Raw genomic sequence first — 22,512 nt, 5'->3', positions numbered from 1 at the left:
GTCACTGATTTTGCAAACTGGCTTTAGTTTCTGTGGTTTCTAAACTATTTTGCCATAATTCAACTGGGATGTTATGTAGTTGAATGGTTGCTCATTCCTTACCTTAGTCCAGCCCAGGGCCAATTCTCTGCAGCAAGTTGCTACCTTCATCTTTTAGCTATAAGGAGAAAAAGTTTTGCTGCATCAAGCCATGCCCTCTTCACTTTTAACAGTTTAGTAATGCTGTCATGTTATTAAAATCTGGTGGCACAAGGTAGACCTTGTTGCTACATGTTTGGGCCCAGGGTTTATTATACAGATCTCTTTATAATTCAAATTACTGATAATTTCTCTGGATTGTTAGCTTATAAAAAAATCATCCTTACTTGAGGCAGGAGATGAAATGGTAACCCTGTTACTGTGTAAGGCTAGTTTATCAGTAAAGCTCTCTGCCAGGTATGTAGCTTGCATATCTGTTGCTAGTATTTTTCTTTTAGGTGGAGTATGACGGTCTATTTTAGGCTAAATGTTTCAGCTATATTATTAAGACCATCTCTACTACTCACCAGTTTCTGGTACCATGGGAATGCAGTTTACCCATAAACCATCTGTTGCTAGCTTAGTAACACTAGTCACTCTGAAGCAGTACACAGACTACCTCATTATTACTGGCAGCCACTTGCTTTTATCATACATTGAATCTACATGTGACAGATGCAGATGACTACTAAAGTTGGAGGTTAGTCTCTCATCAAAACATTTTGTCAGCATCCACAAAGTTGTCAATATTCACACCCCACCTGGCACCAGTAAGAAAGACACTCACTAAAAATATGCCCACTTATGCTAAGGTACTTAAGGCAGCTCTTCATAAGCCTCAAAGGTCTCTGTGGCACAAATCTGGCATACAAAATCGTCAGTAGCACAAAGACACTCCACCAGATGTGCATATAGCATCATCCAACACTAACTGTGCAAATATGGTTCACAAATTTGGCACACCTAACCCCTTAAGGCATCAGCTTCCTGGGCCAGCTGCCACACACAGTAATGTTCTATTCATGGGTGACTCCAAGTGAGACACACTGACATGCCAAAATCACCAGGACGAGCAAGAATAGGGAAATGGTAAGTTGTCTATTATTTGCTAGGATACATCAAGTACTAGGGAACTGAAGTCCCTTTACTCTAGGTACACATATGACACAACTGATGGTCAGGTGGGTGTGAAAAGCTTGACACATTCTTGAATTGTATGAAGGGATTCACAGTACAGCTCTCTGACTATGCATTTGAGGCAGGTATACAACTAGTCTTGAGCACCATTTTAACTTTGCTGAGAATGATGCCACAATATAAACAAAAATAATTTAATTTAACAATTACTTAGTTATTGGTATCATTCCAAAGAGGTCCAATGTGTGTCTTCCTGGAAGGAGATGGCTAACATTCATACCTGCTTTGCAAGGAATTGCCTGTTCCTCTCTCCTCAAGGCTTTCATATATTGTCCGAAACTTTCCCCACCATAATAGTGCCTGTTTTAGGCAACCACAGTCAGTTCCATATATCAACCTAGCCAAATTAAATCAGGACATTATAAAGTAGTGCTGTTCAATGTTAGAAGCTTCAATAAGAAACTGATATTCCTAGAAGCCCAGTTGGCATTATCACCACTGAAGCATGGTTTCAATACAGTGGTAATACACCATCCCTACCAGGATTCAGTGACTTCCATTTGTTCAGTCCCTCTACTGAGGATATATCTGTTACTGTTGGTGGTATGTGTTTAGTCCTCTAAACCTCCATTACATGCAGACATACCATGAGATAATGACTATAGATCCTCGTCACTGTCAATAAGATCCCTTTGTATACCTTGGTCAGCTTCAGACCTCTTATGTCAGAAACAACCCACAATGAATAATGAAAAGCTTGAGTCACTCACTACTGAACTATGCAGTATTAATCTTGGATTTCAACTATCCATTCATACATTGGAAGATGTAATCTGCTGCAAATATAGGTTCATAGGTAGGTACTACACTATCAGCCCAAGGCATACCTGGAAACATCACAAATCTGGACAAAGGTCCATGAAAATAGGTACAAATCTGTATGCTGATTAATATAAAATTTGCCTACATAATTATGTAGCCCCACCCACTATGATGGAATTGTGGGATTGAGTACTCAGGCATACAGTCAGTCATTGCGAATACACAAACAAAACACGGAGAGCTCTACCTTCCCTCAAGAGTACTATTTCTGCTTACTAGCCAAATGGAATCATATAGCTTTTCCCTGTAAACAGAAGTAATCATCATAAACTAACTTCCTCTTCAAAAGCTCCACTGCATGAGTTAACCAAGCTGTATAGCATAAGACAATGGTTAGGTTACTGATCTGAAAACCAGTCATGCTCTGTAGAGCTACAGATCTGCTGCTCTGGGCATGTCAAGGAACCAAACAAATCCTCAGAAAATTATCCCTAAAGACAGGATGTACAATACACAAACATTGGGGAGAAGGTGGAGAAACTGGGAAACAACCACATCAAAAAAAAAAGAAAAGTGAAATTTCAAACCTCAATTTATTTAAGCAATCATGGTCAAGCCTGAAAATCCCCAACAATTAATTCAAGTAATAATCTCCAGTACTGGGTTATGTTATGTTCACAATTGTGCCAGAATCCCCAGTAATGTCAACTCAAGATATTATAATTTAAGGGGGTGGTACCTTATTCAGACCACCTAGAATGTAAATGAGAGAAATAAAAGTTTAAAAGCAAGAGTGAGAAAGAGATTCTTGTAAATAAGTCAACAACATTTAAACAGAAGACAAATTGCTACACCTTAGTCTGAGAATGTCTCAGCAGTTAGGAGTGAAGTCCTCACTGTAAGTCATCAAAAATATTTACATGTGAATGCTTCTGAAAATGATGCAAACAGTTGCTCTGGTATTGCATGTAGCTCAGGTTTCCTTTCATTGCTATCCCATATTTCAAATATGAGAAGCAGCAGAAGTCAAAATATCCTCAAGAGAAAATAAAAGGTGAAGAAAAGCTTTGTCAGAACTATCTGTGCAGTCGATAAAGTGTACAAGCAAATAGGTAAGAAAAAAAAAACAACGGATGGAGTCCAACCTTGCTGTAGGCAAATTAAAAAATGAATGGAGTCCAATCTAACTAGTTTTATATCTTGCAGAAACTTTGTTAAAAACAATTTTCTGCTGGTTAAGCTCCATTCAGGCAACAGTTTAGAAAGAGAGTGAAGTAGCAGAATCCACAACTCTAAATACAAGCTCAAGAACCAAAACCATACAGCATGTGCCTGTGCAGCCACGAAATAAGATCAGTAATCTACAAAGAAGGCTCATGTAGTGTCTGAGAACTCGCACATAACGGGTGTAAGAAATAAGTCTAATTGACCATCTCAAGATAGAAAGATACAAAAGTCCAGGGTCAATATAAAAATCACAGGTTTTAATCACATCAGAATAAAAATTCCATGATAGAAAAATGCACAAGAAAGAGCCCCATGGTGTAAAACATTATATAATATACAGCATTACAAGAAAGAGCCCCATGGTATAAAACATTATATAATATACAGCATTACAGATTCTTTGACAAATGAAGTCACTCATCTTCATATATTTGTAATTTGAATATTCAAGAAGTCTTGCTGCATTAAATGCCTGGTATACACAAACTAATAAATAGTATTCTCACGTCTACATGTAATTAAATTTCAAAGCTCATACATTTTGTGAGAATTTTTGCAAGTAAATTCTTTAGTCAGGTGAAACAAGGTCTGTATACAAGCTAATTATTTAGACACATTCTGTATTGCAATTCAAATAAATTCTCAAACAAACTGTTATATGCCTAAAGTGACACCTTGATGCAAAAAAGCAACATCTGACCAGCAATGCACAACAAGGAAATATTCACAATTATCTGGTGACAGAAGAAAAGGAAGAACTGCCTTATTTAAAATTCTGTGCACTGCCTCTGCCAGTCTGCCTGCATGTATTATTTTAAAATAAAAAACACTACTCTGTCTTACTTTGTTGTTGCCCAGGCCGGGAGGTTCATTCGTCCCTTTCTCTCTCTCCCTGATTTGGAAATGGATTGCAGAGCTGCTGCAGCGAGAGATGTGACACAAACGTAACACGTGCAAGTCATAAAAACATTGGAAAACACACAGACTCAAGCTCAGCTGAATTCTGACAGGCTGGTCATGATGCTGACATCATCGCGCAAGCCTTTGCATGTGATGACGTCAGCAAAAAAAAGGGGGGGGGCTGAAAATGTTTAAATAAATGCCGGGAAATTCGGGAATTAAGGGGGCAACTCAGAAATTCATGGCACCCCATTATTTGGACCTCAAAATCGTTAAATGCTGAGGAATTCAGCACGGTTGAGAGGTATGGCCCAAGGGACATAGGTAGGTACTAGACTATCAGCCCAAGGGCCTAAGTAAGCCTAGCCACCAAGGTTCCCTGGCTTACACCACCCAAGAAAGTTATTTTCCTGTGGCCCTTTCGAGCAGAGCCACAGAAGTGATCCCCGGGTGTATTTCCGATTTCCCATCCACTCATCAAGATTTTTCTTGAAGAGTGCTAATGAGGAACTTTGCTTGACATAGATGGGTAACTTGTTCCAGAGTATGGGAAGTCTCTGAGACAGGAATCTATCCCTCCAGCATGTCCTGTTTATTGTGGTGACAAGGTTTAGGTCCCTAGAGCATGTAGCTCGGACGGATTGGGATTTCTTTAGGTGTAGCATGTCCAACAGCTCTGGGTTTGACATAGCTTTATATGTTAGGCAGAGATCAAATTGGAGTAGGCAATATGCTACAGAGTAAAGCTGGAGTTTTTTGAGACAGTCAGTGTAGGGCATCTGCTTTAGGCCAGTAATCCTGCTTGTGAGGCACTTGTGTGGCATTTCCAGCTGCTGCAGAGATCTTGTGAGGTACATTCCAAAAGGGGCATTGTACTCTATAATGGGTCTAATGAGTGTCAAGTAGAGGGGAACAATGACCTCTTTTTTCCTGGATGAGAACCCTTTTGTGATGAGGAGTGCCACGTAGAAGGATTTTCTAACTACTGTGATGATGTGATTATCAAAGGAGAGACTCTTGTCCACCTGGATCCAAAGGTCTCTTATCACACATTTGGCATTAAGTAGACTACCGCCTATGTGGTAGTTCATGGGTACAGACTTTTTACCAAAGGGGATGACAATGCACTTTTTGGAATTGAACTTGAGGCCATGGCTCTGACACCAGACATCTGTCTCTGTGAGGCCCTTCTGTAGGATGTCCACATCATTTGGGGACTCAACTATGGCTCCTACTTTGAAGTAATCTGCGAACTTCATTAGCCAAAGGCCTTCTGTGTTAGCCTGTACTTCAGAGAAGTAGATACCAAACAGTAGAGGTCCCAGGACTGAACCCTGTGGTACTCCACTTGTCACTGGTTTGAAGTCAGATTTGGAGTCTGCAACTTTTACAGTGTGGGTTCTGTCAGTGAGCCATTTGGCAACCCATCTTGTGATGTAGGGATTTATAGTGAGTTTAGCTATAATTCCAGAATGGGGGACGGTGATGAAAGCTTTGGTGAGGTCAAGATAGGCTGTGTGAACCACCTTACCCTTGTCTACGGCTTTGGTGACTGCCTCAAAGAAGTCGATCAGGTTCAGGAGGCATGATCTCCTTTTCACAAACCAGAACTAGGTGGGTCCAGAGTTTGGAGGTTACCAATGACTTTATTTAGGAGTTCCATGATGATACATTCCGTGGCCTTACAGACCAGGCTCGTCAGGCTAATAAGGCGATTGTTCCCAGAATCAGTGATGGAGTGGGATAACTGTTGCTGTGTGTCATTCAGTGGGCACAAAGTCTGATGTGAGGCTATGATTGAACATGGTGTTTAGGTAGGGAGCCAGTTCGTTCTGAAGTTTGTGTAAAACGCAGCCTGGGATGTTGTCCGGTCCCATGGGTGCTGTGTTTTTGACTTTAGAGAGTGCAGCTTTTACCTGCGTAGATGTGATTACAGGGACTCTGCATTCTTACTGTATTGATATGGGCCCTTTAGGGGGTGAGGGGGGGGGGGTAAAGTCAGCACTGAACCTATCTGCTAGGATGTTGGCAATATCAGTTGGTTCTGTAATTTTCATGCTGTTGTGCTGTAACTCAGAGCAGATCTGGGTGTTGCCATTGAGATTCTTGACAAAGTTATAGAATGCTTTGTTTTTGTCCCTAGAATCAGTGGTAATTGTTTTCATAGCTAGCTTTGGAGGATCTTATAAGGGATCTCAGCTTCTTACAGAGGCTGACCAGGGAGCTCCTCCACTCATGGGATTTTACTCCCTTTTGCAAGCGTTTGGCTTCCTTTTTTGGAGGGTAGCATCTTGGTTCTGTTTGGGGATAGCACAAGCCATGCACTTGTGTAAGTGCTTATAGAGTACTTTTGTGTAGGATTCAGCAGTTGTAACCATGTTGTCCATCTCTATGGGTGTCTTGAAGTTTGCCACTTCTGCCTTAAGAAGCATGAAGTTGGCTTTGGAGAAAGTTTTACCGTGGTTTCCTTAATGGGGGGTGGGGGCGGGATGTGGATATCTAGGGTGATTAGCTTATGGTCGGATCTGACCAACAAGGAGTTGACTTCAGGTGTGGAACACCAGTCACTCATGTTGGTAATGACTAGGTCTAGGATATTGTTGCCTCTGGTGGGGGTGTAGATAAGTTGATCCAGGACATTGGAATTTATGAATACCAGAAAGCATTGAGTGAAGGAGTTGGTACATGAGCAGTTTTTTCAGTTAATGGTGGGGTAGTTGAAATCACCCATTATTAGGGTGTTTGGTTGAATCCTAATATTTCCCAGTATATCAAGAAAAGAGGAGTGGAAATCCTGGGGCATGGTAGGGGATATGTAACAAGTTACAATTTGGATTGCAGTTTTTCCCAGAGTTAGTTGCACTTGGATAACCTCAGATGTATTATGCTGAACAACTATCCTGGAGGTGTGGATATCCTTAATGAATATGGACACACCTCTGCCTTTGTTGTGCTGGTCCAGGTTAGATGGCTGAAAGTGTGGTATGAGTTATAGCCTGGTAATGCAGGGGTGCTCTCTGGAACCTTGAACCAGGTCTCAGTCACCTCAATGTTCTCCATTTTAAGGAGTGCCTCGAGGGAGGGCATTTTGAGATTTAGACTTCTAGCATTGAGTAGCATTACCCTCAGGTTTTGCTTGCCTGTTCCTGTTATGGTGGTGAATTTGTCATTTGAACTTTGCCTAGGGGTGGCAAGAGCCTTAGCCAGTATCCGGAATCCCAGGGGTGACAGGTGCAGGCCATCTCTAGCAAAGCATCATGGCCTGTCGACAATGTCATTCCAGGCAGACATATACTGAATTCCCTTAGAATGACACCAGAAGCTTAGCCAATTGTTGAAGTCAATCATTTTGTCCTTGTACTGCAGTATCATTCTGGGCAATGGCAGGATGCTACTCAGGGCTAGGTCATACCTGTCTGGGCTACAAGATCAAAGAGCTCTTCCATGTCTCTTTTCATGTAGTCCAGGGAGGTATGTCTCAGGTCATTCACACCAACATGGACAATGACAGAGTCATATTTGTACTTGTTGTGGAGTGACTCGAGTGCGTTGGTTATGTGGCAGATCCTGGCACCTGACAGGCAGCTGACAGTAACCTTCTCCTTGTTTAGCCTGGTGAGTGGGACATCAGTGTGCCTGACTATAGAGTCACCTATGACTAGTGCGTTGGGTACATTGTTTTGCCTTTTGGGCTGTGGTTGAGTGGCATACTGAGTCTGTGGGCTATGTGTCATTTGGGTTGTGTTGGGAGGTGGAGGTTGCTTGCGTTTCTGCTTTGGAGGTCTCTGTTGCTTGAGTAGATTATTATTGAGAGCCTCTGGGAATGTTTTGTGTTTCTATGTGTGGATTTTGGTGGTGTAGGTTTAGTGGAACTATGTGATGAGTGTGGTGTGGTGCAAGTGTTTACCTTCTCCTCTTGACTGTCATGTTCAGTCTTGGTTGGAGAGAGCTTTACCTCCAGTTTGGCTAGATAAGTGCATCTCTCACAGGTTATAGTGTTGCGCAGTAGAAGAGGGTTGTTTGTGTACATCAGGCATTGCCCCAAGATGCCCAGATTCATCAGATAGACAGGAGAGAACACTGGGAGATGACCCTTGGACATGCCTGAATAAAAAACTATTTTCCTCTAGACAAGTGAGGAAAGGGAGTACAAGAGCTGTTTTTTCTAAGCAAGTGAGAAAAGTAAGTACAAAAACTGTTTTCCTCTAGGTAATGAGGAAGGTTGAGTGCTGTAGTAATTTGTAGCTTATTTAGTGCTTACAACAAGTTCTGAACAAGTGCTGAACATAAATAAGCAAATTCAAGTGCTAAAACTAAGAATCTGTATTTGAACTAGACTAGTTACAGGAAAGAAACAAGTGCAAATGCGGGCTTTTAAATCAGAAAGTTGAGAGAGATGGAAAAATTGCCAAAAAGGCAAATAACTTATGTGGTAGATAGGTTACCTAGTGCTTACCACTCCTACTGATAAGCTAGCAGGCTTCATTCCAACACAGAAAGGCTTGGGGGTCTCAGCAGCTTGCAAACATTCCTAGATACAGCAAACCTGTATCTGGACTAGACTAGTTACAGGAAGGGGGGAACAAGTGCAAATGCGGGCTTTTAAATCAGGAAGTTGAGAGAGATGGAAAAACTGCCCAAACGGCCAATAACTACAATTTGTGGGCCAGAAACCACTCCTTATGTGGTAGATAGGTTACCTAGTGCTTACCACTCCCACTGATAAGCTAGCAGGCTTCCCACCAACACAGACAGGCTTGGGGGGACTCAGAAGCTTACAAACAGTCTGTATCTGGACTAGACTAGTTACAGGAAAGGCAGGAAACAGGCATCATTTTTTATTGTTACAGTTAAGCAGAACACAGGGAGATTCTAGCAAAGTTTTTTTTTTTTTGTAAAGGAAAGGGAGAGAGGAGAAGCAGAAGATAATCCAAGGTTAGGAAACTAAGTGGGTTGGCCTTCTCAAATGTTCTCTCTGTATTAGGTAGAATGAGTTAATGACACTAGACTGGGAAGAGTGTCCCACATCAAATTTACAGTACGGGCGGGCAACTACAAAGCCACCAAGTATAACAGCAAGACACCAACAGGGAGCAAGGGTGGGGAACAATACTACAGCTACTAGCCTGCACTCTTTTAGACAGTAAACACTACAGAAATGTTTATCACAGCTGAAGAACAGCAGTGAGCCACAAAATAAAAGTTTTTAAACAGATAAAGGAGCAAGGAGACTCTACAGAATGCTTTTAACTGCAAACAAATCAGTTGTATGTACAATGCAGTCTAGATTTAATTACTGCAAACTACAGTGCACTCCCCTGCCAAGTGTCCACATTTGCTGACCTAGTCACAAATACGGCTTCATTATTCTCAAAATTTATAGTAAGCCTCTCACTGGTCAGATTGGACTAAAAATCAGTGGTTTTCATAATTAGTGCCCAACCCAACCATGTTTTAGAACAAACCCTTATGATGAAACATTGGTATAAATAAGTTATAGAACAAGAGAAAAAACTCCTCACCCTTAGAAATAAACTGAAAATCTCATACTTCAAAACTAAACTCAAGTTGTTAAGTAAAGGGGTTAGAAACAAAACCAAATCTATTAGACTTAAGTATGAACTCAAAACTGTAATTTCTATTAAGGAAAACAATAAGCCCTTTTTCAGCTATTTCAGAAACATTTTGGAACAAAATCTATCATTGCAATGAGTTAATGCAAAATGATAGCACCCATTCAGTCCCTGGTGACATAGCCAATATTAACATACAAGTTTAGTTCAAATGTCTTTCCCTGTCCTCCCACCTGACATTATATCTACACCTCCTGCAAATACCTCTACTGACCAAGTCCTAAAGGCTTTCCCTGAGTAGAAAATGCCAGCTATATGGGGCCTAATGATGTACCAGGGTTCTCCCTTGTCAGTAGGAACCACTGTCTCACTGACCCACTCTTGAGCAGCTTCAGCCTCAAATATAGCTTCATATCAGAGGCATGGAGAACAGCAGTGGTCATCTTCCACAGGGGTTGCCTCAGCCATTGACCCTGGCAAATTTAGACTGCCTTACAAGCCTTATCTGTAAGATAATGGACCCCATCAATATGGACCTCAAACAAAGATACAGGTTGCATTTAATCCCATGGCCAAAACCAGTTTGGGTTGTAAAGGGAAGAGTCTGCCTGTTTAACCTTGTGACTTATTTGAAAAAGTCACTGAGGCATTGGATGATGGCAAATTGGTATGCACCACATACCTTGATCTGACCAACTCTTTCAATACTATTCCACACTTGGACAGAACTGACAAATTAATCATGCTCAGAAAAATCAAAAAGTAAGTCAGGCAACACAGTCACCAAATGAATAAGAAGCACAATAAAAAGTCAAACTAATTTATTGAGGTTAGCGCTTTCGTGGGGTTGCTGCTTCTTCAGACCAAATTATAACAAACGTATATACAAAACTACATCAACTATATAATAAAAATCATCCAGTAAATGCAGGCAAATAAAACAAGCAAGGACCAACCAATCATAATTACCAACTCACTTTCAAGTGAGGTTTGAGAGGGATGCCACAATTAAGCCTTGGTAGTTTGTGTGCCTGGAGTGAAACAATCCACTTTAACTCAATCATTTCAATATAATTCTTCAGGTCACTTCTAACACTGCAGGAGACCAACTGCAAAACTCTAAATACTAAATCTGTTATTCCCAGGAAAGGATAGTGCATGGCTACCCAAAGCATTCATTGACACACTATTATGTATATTTAAAATATGTTCAAGGATACGTTCCCTAAGTTGGCTTGTGGTCTTATCCCTGTAGAAAGAGTCACATGAACAGCATGTGGCCAAATAAACCAAATTATTACTCCTACATGTAGCTGAAAACCTGGGTGAGAAAATACATCTAGAGATGGGATGAATAAACTGCAGATCAGAAGCAACTGAGGGGTAAGCTCTACAGTTATTACATGGAAAAGTGCCTCTCCTGTTAGATAACATAGATGTGGACCACCTTGGTCCATAGCAAAGCAATCTTTCGCAAGATAGATTGTTCTTAAATGTAAAAGAGGGCTGTTCACCAACCACAGCACTAATCTTCTCATCAGCCAATAAAACCAACCAGTTCTTTCTAATTACCTTACAAAACTGTTGAATGTTACTGGAATATGCGCAAAGAAACCTAGGTGGCCCATTTGAATGTCTAGGCAAATTATGTTGAAAACTATGAGGTCCAGCTGAAAAATATGGCACCCCTCTACCATTTCTATGGCAAATTGTCTCAGAGTGTGAGGTAACATGTTCACAAGAATATCCCCTACTCAAAAAATCAGCACTAAGGGTATCCAAGGCTTCTCCAAAGATGTCATCATCTGTGAAAAGTCTGGAGACCCTCAGAAACTGACCCTTAAGTATTTTTGGGAAAACATGAGGGGATGCATACTAGAACGATGTAACATTCCATTCCTCCAGCAAGGTTTCCTGTACATCCTGCTCTGCAGACCCCCAATACTGTTGTTGGAAATAGTCAAGAAACAGAACCATTATTCTCAGATGATTCCTTAATCTTACTACGAGCCACCACATTTTCTGTCTACATTGTTTGCTTCAATAACTGGACTTGACAACTCCTGTTATTTGGTGGTGACACTTGACATAAAGACTTTGTTTACTGTCATACCTAAATTGTTAGGAACTGACTTTGTTAGAATGTTCTTAACTCATCATAGTGGTTATACACATGGCATGATTACAATGATTTGTACTTTACTTGATTTTGAATAATAATGTATTTCTCTTTGAAGGTCAAGATTTTCTACAAAGATTAGGAGTTGCAATAGGTACTCCTTGCACCAACAGGTATGCTAATTTGGTGTTGGTCCAATGGGAGGATAACCATATTCATAAAAATAATTTTGGTTATTGCCCATTCATGTAGTATGTCCAAGAGATGTATTTTATCATGATCACCTAGGTCTGTCACCATTCAACCCATCTTAGAGTCTTAAACCTTTACATCTGACACTTAAGTGTTGGCATAGTTGACGTGAAAAAGTTAATCAGGATTAGTCCCAACACTGAAGCTTCTAGTGCTCCTGTACTGATTATAAAATACTTTAGTTCAATATTTTTAATTCTTACATGACAGTCTTCCAGTAATCCACTTATTTAGTGAGTTATGTAGGAACTGATGTTCCATTTGTTCGTAACGTTTCAGAATTTGGTGTCAAGCATTCTTGCCAGGTCAAGGTAGACTATGTTAGTGGGTGTCCCATTGTCAAGTGCTTCAAAGACAGGTGTGCAGAATGAAATCAGTTTGGTAGAATAACATTTTTCCATGGCAAAAGGCATGTTCATAAATATCTTGATCACCAATTCTGCTTTGCAAAATCATCTTAAATAATACTCTATATACTGCCCTGGATACATGAGACTTATTGGTATAGAAGTTAATGGATCAATTTCTGGGCCCCTGTGGGTATGGGCATTATAATATTCCTTTTAAAAAGTTTTTAGACATATCTACTCCCATTTAGGTAAGGCTTAGAGTTAGATTAGTATATATTCTTCTTATGAAGTATCTGTTCAGCCCATCTAGGGATGCAGCATTTGTTATCCGAATTTTCACCCATGTCAACCATACCTCTCAAATGTTCAGATTTTTGCAGAATATCCAGATTTTTTACTCATATTTTTGGTCTGTTTCTCACAAAATTGTGTTTTTGGACAAATCAATGGCAAATCATTGAGAAATGAAGTCAGAAAATAATGGCATACATCTGTATTTCAGACTTCATATCCTTCAGAAAATTAATGCTAATGCAACCCCTGTTATTCTATAAGCTTTCTAAGTTTGTTAGAACAATATTTAAGAAGTGTCCCTATTTTTGTGCCTTTGTCACCTATTTATGGCTTTGGCCAGATTTCTTGCTCTAAGAAATTGAAAAGTATGATCAACCCAGAGTATCAAAACCCTTCCTTGTTTAGCATAATACCTGTAAAAATGCCAACAGTGTCGTCTAAATCATTAGATATTTGGTTAAGAATATATACATGCCTATCAAGAAATTCAAAATTCTAAGAACTGTCCAGGTTACTTCTTCCTGACTGAAAGTAAATAATCATAATCATATGTTAAGATATCAATTAATACAAGTTAGTTAATAAGCAATGGACAGTGAATTGCATTCTAACTGTCAATTATTAAATAGTTCTGAATGCTTGCTGTATAACAAAAGGATAGTTCATATACTAGTCTATAAAACACTTCTGACAAAAAGTTTAGGACTGTGTTTTGCTGTTATTGTCTCTTTTTAATAATAAGTAAACTTAATACCTCAGAACAATTTATTATGGAAAGTTTAAATCTTAAAAGGGAAGAGTTTTCAGATGTTTGTTCAGATACTATACGACATAATATTTAAAGAACTATAGAACTGATTCTAACAGTAGTACTAGATTAAAGACTATCAAATACATAAGGGTAAGTATAAATGTTCTATTATATGACACTCTACACTATGAGTATAGCTAAAATATAAAACCTAGAAATATAGTAACAGTACAAGACATAGTATACAAACAAAAATAGGAATAAAGCAGAAGAGAGCAGAATAAGTAAATATGTATATAGTTAAAGAATATAAAAATGTCTACAAGAGTATGAGGTTAGCATAGTGGTTAAGGTGTTCACCCTTATAGGCACAAGGTACAGGGTTTGATTCTCACATGGGGTAATTAGCTATGCTTGGAAAGGCCAACAAGGACAGTTAGCCTAGTACTAATTTATAAACTTATAATCCTATGCACAGCTTTACACATAGTAAATAAAACAGAAAAAATATATAAAATAATCTGACCTATAAATTAATGAATATGAAAATAATAATTGACTTCCTCCTTATAGTAGATAGGAAAATAATGTGAGGCACAGGGAAAGATGATTGTACAGATATTGAAATTGGTCAACTTATAATAAAAATTCTGAACACATGTTTAACTTTTCTTATTCATAATAACTCACTAACAGGCTTTTAAAGATGATGCATACCAAAAAAAAATGAGACACATTAATATGAATCAGAAGTATGAACTAAGCTTTGTTAGTCTAATGGAGAGTCTGAGAGGTAGTTTGCCCATCTTTTTCAACAAACTAGGAATAAGTTATTCCATTATAGAATGTTTCAGGGTTATACCATTAGGTAATTTTTTATTTGCTTCAAAAGTTTTGTCCATAGCTGAAGATTTCATAGTGTTAGATATAAAGTATTGTATAAGTTCTCTACATAAATGCTGTGTTTCTCTCTCTCTCTTTTATATAAATGTCTATTTTAAATGCATACCTATTAATATTAATGGATTGAATAATCCAGTCAAGAGAGTGAGTCTGTTCAAATACTTGCAATTACATAAAGCTCAAATAGTATTTCTACAGAAACACATTTACTTAATAAAGATGTAAATAAACTTTCATTAAAGAATTTTTTGGTTTTAGCAGGTTTTGATTTTCAAGCTAAAAGAAGAGGTAATCTCATTTAATGGAAGAACTCACCAGTAATGCTTAAAGTCAAAGATACCTATGTTGGTAAAAATTGTATTATTATAACTGAGAGGAAAAGAAAACCATATACATTGGTGAACTCTTATTTGATTCCAGGGGTTGCAGCTAAAGATGCAAAAAAAAACTTAGATATTATAAACCACAAATATCGAAACACCAACTATTCCAAAAAAAAAACCGCTGAACTGCCAAGTCTCATAAGCACGAAGCAAATTTATTAGAATAAAGAGCTTTTCATCCAACAGTATCATTGGACTTCTTCAGAAAGACAAAAAACATTTAAAAATAGTCAAACCACATTTAAATAACCTTCCCTAGGTCACATGGTTAAACAATGGAAGATTTTTAAAGCCATAAATACTTAAAAATGTTTAAACTATTAAAATCAAAAATTTACATCTTAAAAACACTCATACTATCATAGCAGCAACCAGTTATTAATGTTCCTATATACCAATGCTTTGCAACCATATTAGTTGCATAAAATCAAATGAATAGAAAATAAAAATGAATAAATCACCTATTCGACTATCTCTATCATTTCATATAAACTAAAATGTTATTTACTCATATTTACATACTGATTTTAAATACCATATTAATTAATATACTTCATCTGTCCAAACTTTTAAGTTTCAATAAACACATAATTGAACATTTTTCATTTAAGCCTGGATCCATATAGGCATTCAGCCTAATTTGCCACATTAGTTCCATTTTTTCTAACACTAAATTAAATGGACCGCCCCTCATATCTTTATTAACCTGATCTATCACTTTGAATTTAAACTTGTGATCAGGGTATGCTGATACATGCCTTGCTAGAGCATTTTCTTCCTTATGTTGGGTTATGCTTCTAAGGTGTTCATACACCCTGACCCTCAGTCTCCGATCTGTCTTACCTATATAGAATGAGGGACAGGCTTGGCATTTAGCCACATACACCACTCCTTTAGAGTTACAATTAAATCTGTTATTAAAGTTTAATCTAAAACCAGTTATGTCAGTCGTGATTCCCAATTCCATTACATAGCAGTATGGGCAATTATCACACTGCATCATACCCAAATTCTTTATTTTTGGGTTTATTTGTTTCTGTAATAAATTTTTGAAACTCAATCCTTTACTCCAAACTATTTTGGGTGACAATCCTAATTTGAAACCAGGATGTTATCATCTTTCAATAAACTCCAATTTTTACTATTATTTCTTTGATCTTATTGAAGTCTAAAGAAAAAGTCAAAATACATGCCAAATTAAACTCAGGCAGCTCCAGTTATTGTGGAGAATCTGTTTGATTTATACTAGTCTCTTGCTCCCTAAAATTGATAGATATATCTATATATTTCTTTAGTAATGGTTTATATAAACCATTAGTCCTTTTGTATGTAAGTTCATGTATTAGTTCTTCTATTAATTCTAAAGGGTATTCCCTACTTAAAAACATATGTTTTAAATTTATACATTCCTCTAAAAAGCTTTCTTCTGTAGTGCTCATCCATGCTGCTTGGACCAACTGGCCTTTCACTACAGACCGTTTTTGATGGAATGGATGTGTACTTTTATAGTGCAAAAATTTATTAGAATAAGTAGGCTTCCTGAATATTTTAGCTTCATACCCTTTTTGTTGTTCATTTTTAATAAGTTCTACATCTAAATAAGATATAGATTTAGTGTGAAAAAGGTGTGTCAATTGTAAAAAATCAGATGTATTATTTAATGCTTCTACCAAATTTAGAGTAGTTTCTTCATCACCTTGAATCACCATAAATATGTCATCTAAAAATATTGTGTAAAACTTAATTATTTTTTTAAAATAATCATTATCTAATACATATGTATGTTCCCAAAAGGACATTACTAAATTAGCGCAACTGGAGCTGCACGGGGAGCCCATTGCTACCCCTTTCTTTTGAATATAATATTGGCTATCTGACAAAATATAATTATATGTTAAAATTATGTCTAATAACTCCTGTACTAAGATTTCTTCCTCTGGTGCACCCTTCTTCCTCATTCTTATAGTTGCCCATTCTATTCCTTGTTGATGGGGTATGCTAGTATACAGTTCCTTCACATCCACTGTAAGAAAATTATATTCTTGTTTGTATTCTAATTTATTCAATTTGTCTAAGAATGCCAAAGAGTCTTTTGAAATCTTTTCTTCTACTGACACGTATTTTTTCATTATGGAATCAACATATTTTGCACAAGCATAAGTGGATGATCTTCTCCCATCCACTATTGCTCTTAATGGGGGGTCGCTCAAGCTTTTATGGATCTTGGGTACTCCAAACATACAAGGTACTCTTGGTGATAAAATCTACAAATAATTGTATGTATGCAAGTCTATTCTTGCTTCTATGAATAAATCATTTAATACACTCTTAATAAGCTGATTTGACCTATTATATTCGTTAAGCGAAGCTAATTCATAAGTATCAGTATTCAATATTTCTTTTATCTTGCCTTCATAATCTTCTATATCCATGAAAACAAGGCCCCCTCCCTTATCTGGGTTCATCACCCATACTTTAGCTGCCAAAAGGAGTTCAAGGACTTCTCTTTTGTACTTGCTCATATTATACATGTATCTAGATTCCATTTCTTTTAATTTCCTCAAATCTAGTTCACAGACTTTTTCAAACACATATAACAGATTATGCAATGGTGGATTAAAGCAACTCGAAACTTTAAGTTGATTACTCACAATAGTTTGGGACCCTAAAAGTTGTTTTAAATTTAATTTTCTCACAAACAGTTTAAGGTCACAAATAGTTTGTGCTAAATCCATTTTCCGTGCGGGAACAAATGTCAAGCCTTTAGACAGAATGTCCACTAATTGTTCAGAAACTTGCAAAGACAAAAAGTTATAAACAGTAAAATCTCCCTGTTTATTTTTTATCACTTCAGGTATATCATTATGTTGGATCTTTGATGTCACCTCCTGTTGTTGTTGTTTTTCCTTTTGTTCCAATGTTTCCATTGTTTGGCTCTCATAAAACCCTGATTAGTATTTGAGGCCGCTGACTGTTGGTTATTGTTATTTCTTGTTTCATTATTATTAATATTACGGTCTCTAATACGTTCACTCCTTCTTACATTGTCCTTATCAAAATCGCCATCTGAATAATTATTCGTGAATCACGTTTGTTGCGGTGCTGATGTTGATGGTAATGGAACAGTGTCCCCTTGTAATATGTTCCCACTATCCTCTGAATTAGGTACTTGTTGGTTTAACCATGCTTGAGATGGTGGGGGTGGGGGATAGGCTGACCCTGTAGAATATTGCAAATGATCCCTTTCAAGTTTTTTTTATTTTTGTTTGCCTAACTATAGCCAAATGTTGTTCAATGCTTTGAAAAGAACGTAGATATTCATATTTATACCGTGCAACATCATTATGCTGTTTAATCTGCTCATCCAATTGCTCGATCTTTTCCCCTAATTCTTTTGTAATTATGATGTAATTTTTTACCATCATTTGAAGTAATTGTAATCCCTGTTGATTAAATAATTTTATCAGGTCTTTATGAAATTCAGAACCTGATATCAAGCCTGTGGGGTATCGCCAGCTCCTTAACCCCTTAGGTACTATTTCCAATCTCAAGCATTCTTGAAAATATTCTATCTCCAAACACAATTTTTTATACTTTAACACACTGTGGTCTAACTGGTTTAATAATTCCAATAATGCTATATTAACTGTCTCTCCTACTGTTTGCACGTTAGTGGAATTGTTAGCTGCAAACAGTCCTATTGGAGTCACTAACCAATCTTTCAAGTTTGGAGCTTGTGTTAACCCCAAAGGGGAAATCTGATCCTGCTGTTGTTGCTGCTGAGATGCGCTATGCAGTGAACGCAAATTAACATTTAAATTTACGTTGGAAGTTCCTGCATTCATCATAGCAGGTGTTCTCCCTGACTGCATTTGCAGATTAAGCTGTTCATTTAAAGGTTCAGTACTTGAATTTAATAAAGTACCTATTTGTTCTGCTTGTCCTGGTGCCATTGAATTTGTTTGCCCGGGTTGTACCGGTTGAAGCAAATCCTAAATGATCATTCGGTCCTGTTGTTGCTGCTGAACTGACACTACAGCATCCAAACGGGTATTTAAAGTCTCTACCCTTTGCGACAAAAGTTGAAGTCCAACGATACTGTTGGACAAAAAGCGCATTCTTCTAATAAATTTGCTTACTAAAATATTATAGCATATTACATGAAAGATGAAATCATAACGGCTGGTGATTTTAATTGTATTTTGTCAAAGAGTCCATTGCAAATTGAAAGCTGAGAATCACATCTTCAGCCAAACATTCAACAAATTTTGTAAATCTAATGAATTTAAAGGATATATATGAGCTAAGGAAACAAACCCACTTCAATTTACCCATTATTCATATAGATATGGAGCACAAATATTGATAACATTTTTGTCTCAAACAATCTGTTCTCACATATCAGAGGAGTTTCAATAGTTTCATGTCCATTATCGGACCATAATGATATAATCTTTAATATTAATTTAGAAACTGACAGTCTAATCATCACAGGAGATTACCAGTGTACATTATTAAAATAAAAGGATTCAAGGATTGGTATGTTAAGGAGATAATAAACATGAATGGTAAAGTAACTGATTATCTTGTGGGATTCACAAAATGCTTACTTAAATGGAAGAGTTACTCACTGGTACATTAGTAACACAAGAAAATGGGACAATGAATTGACTATACTACAGGCCAAAATAAACACACTAAAGTTAAATCTAAAACCAAATGACCTTATCAGCCAGTCTGAACATAAAAACTCAAATATAAAATATGCGGAAATTCTAAATGATAAAGTTTCAATAAACCTGAAAAACTTAATCCTCAAGCATATTCAGTAAGCCATTTAGGCTTGCATAAACTTGCTCTTAGATCAAAGAAAATGAATAAACTAAATCATATCAAAGAAATTATAACAGACATAAATAATAAAAAAGAAAGTAGAACAGATACTAAAGGCATTCTTGAGGACTTAAAAATAGTTTAGGAAAATATAAATAATAATACAAACAACCAACATAATGATGATATGGCTGAAACCTTTCTAAGGGAAAATATAAATAATAAATTAACAAGTCAACAAATAAAAATTGATAGACCATTCACTTTAACAGAAATTAAAGTGAAAACAAAAAAGTTAAAAACTGATAAGGCGTCAGGCTTAGAAGGTCTTATACCAGAACTATATACAATACTACTGGATGATGCAGTTAAAATATTGGATAAGGTCTAAAGAGAAATAAAAGCAACTGCTGAAGTCCCTTCATGATGGAAATATTCCCTTACATCACCTATTTTAAAACAAGATAAAGATCCTACAAAGTGTTCATCATACAGACCCATTTCATCTTTAAATGAGGACCATAAGATGTTAATGTCCATTTTAGCTAACATAATTAATCTACTTTTAACTAAACTAATTAACAATGATCAAACTGGGTTTATTTTAAATAGACAAATGCAGGATAATATAATGAGAATACATACATTAATAGACTATGCAAATAAAAATAAAAAATAACTTTCTATCATTAGTCTCAATTTAGATAAGGCTTTTGACTCAGTTAATTGGTTGTGTTTGTTTAAAATACTAAGCATACCATTTCTAACTGAGCAAATTGCATTAATTCTAAGTTATATAATAACATTTGTGCTTATGTTAAAATAGGTTCTTTTCTTTCCAATTCCTTTAAATTATAAAAAGGCAAAAAACAAGGCTGTCCATATCACCTTTACTTTTTGCATTAGGTATAGAACCCTTTGCTAATAGTACTAGATCCAGTACTAGATCCAATAAGAACATTAATGGTATCACTATTGCTAATAGTATTAGATCCAATAAGAACATTAATGGTATCAAAATAAATGAAGATTTTGAACTAAAGATTCAGCTCTTTGCTGATGATATTTTACTAACTATAGTAAATATAGAAAATTCATTAGAACATATAATTAGTTTTATGAGTCAGTTTGAGGAAATCTCAAACTGAAAAGTTAATCATAATAAACAAGTACATTATTAATTAAAAAAATAAAAAAATTCATACAAAAAATGTTCTAACTTTAACTGGAATAGATAAATGAAATACCTCGTTATGACCATGATGTCTAATAGCAAAGAAATTATACAAACAAACTTTCAACAAGTTGTTGATAAAATTTTAAGTTTATTCACAATTTGGAATAAATTCTTCTTTAGCATAGAACGATTAACGCTTATTAAGATGGTAATTCTCCCTAAAATATTGTTTGTCTTACAGTCTTTAGTACTATCTCCACCAACAAAAACTGATGAAGAATATAAATAATATTCTACTTAATTTTTTTGGCATCCTAATAAACCTAGAGTTTGACTGGCACAGAAAAGGTTGAGATAATGGTAGAACAAGATTGCCTAATATTCAATTGTATGCTACTTCAACAACTGTAAAAGTTATAGCATTGTGGATAAACTCATCTTAAGATTCAAATTGGAAACAAATACAACTAGAAATATTATTAATAGACAAATATAATTAATAGAACAAAAACAGAATGAACTGGAACAAATGACACTATCTGATAACAATTTGATGAAGCTAGGGGCGCTGCAGGACAGGCTTGATGCTTATGATACCAAGTTAAAAAGAGTGAAAAGTAGCAAATTATCCAGGGATTTTAATGATTTTAGGAAGGGTCACCTTTTTGAATGGCCAAAAGCCAAGAAAACGACCATACAGACAGGACTAATGTAAACAATGGAATAGTAGCAAGCCATGAAAAGGAGGAGACTGTCACTAGGAAACCAATGAGAATTGTAGTATAATCAGAAGTGCATACTACACCCAAGCAAAACAACAGAGAAGTCTTGAGAACACATGAAGCTGTGATACATGCTCTGGAGACTAATGTTAGCTCAGTAATCAATAGTGAGAGCATAGAAGAACCATCTGAGCAGGGTGAAGAAAATATATACATTTTGAATAATAACAAGAATTTGGATATACAGAATGCCACTAAATGCAAAGATGGGTTGGTACATTTACCGCTTTGCCAACAGCTTCCTTTTTTGTTGCAGAACAACACCCCGAGGGAAGTAAGACGCCAGAGCAGTGAAAGGAAGAAATGGAGGTTTCAGGAATAAATTATTCCCTTGTATTTAATATATAGAGTATTGTATTAACAAGAGGTCAGACTCTACTATTAGAGAAAGGAATGAGTTTCATACCCTCCTTGCATTCACCAGTGAGTGAATTTATCCTAGATCTAAAATATTTTGGGAGAAATGTGACTCTAAGGCAACTCTTTGGCAATATAAACAATGAGGAATCTCAAACTGGAATTGGATATAGGAAACCAAGTACATTTGTCCCTGTATGTCATCCGGCTGTAGATGCCTTATGTGCGATTATGTGAAAATGAAGTGGCTGAATATAGACAGTAAAAGGAAGTAAACATTTCCACAACTTAACTCTAAATGAGAAGAGAGCACTATTTGAACTACAGAATATGAAGGACATCATGATTAAACAAGCTGACAAAGGAGGGGCAGTTATAGATATGGATATGTCGTTCTATGATACCAAGATGAAGGAGATGCTAGTGGATATAGCCACCTACAGGAGGATTGCTAAAAGAGAATTGAACACCATTATACATAGTGTACAAAACACGCTTTATGACAAGCTCATGAACAGATCGATAAGCAAAGAGCTGTTTGATTTTTTTGAAGTATGTCATCCTACTATACCTAGCATCAATGGAATGCCTAGGGTGCATATGAATCTACATGACCCTCTGATGCAATCAGTCA

The sequence above is a fragment of the Protopterus annectens genome, chromosome 7.part1 (assembly GCF_019279795.1).
Source record: "Protopterus annectens isolate FY-2018-M chromosome 7.part1, PAN1.0, whole genome shotgun sequence".
NCBI classification, from domain to species: domain Eukaryota; kingdom Metazoa; phylum Chordata; order Ceratodontiformes; family Protopteridae; genus Protopterus; species Protopterus annectens.
This window is presented reverse-complemented; position numbering follows the sequence as displayed.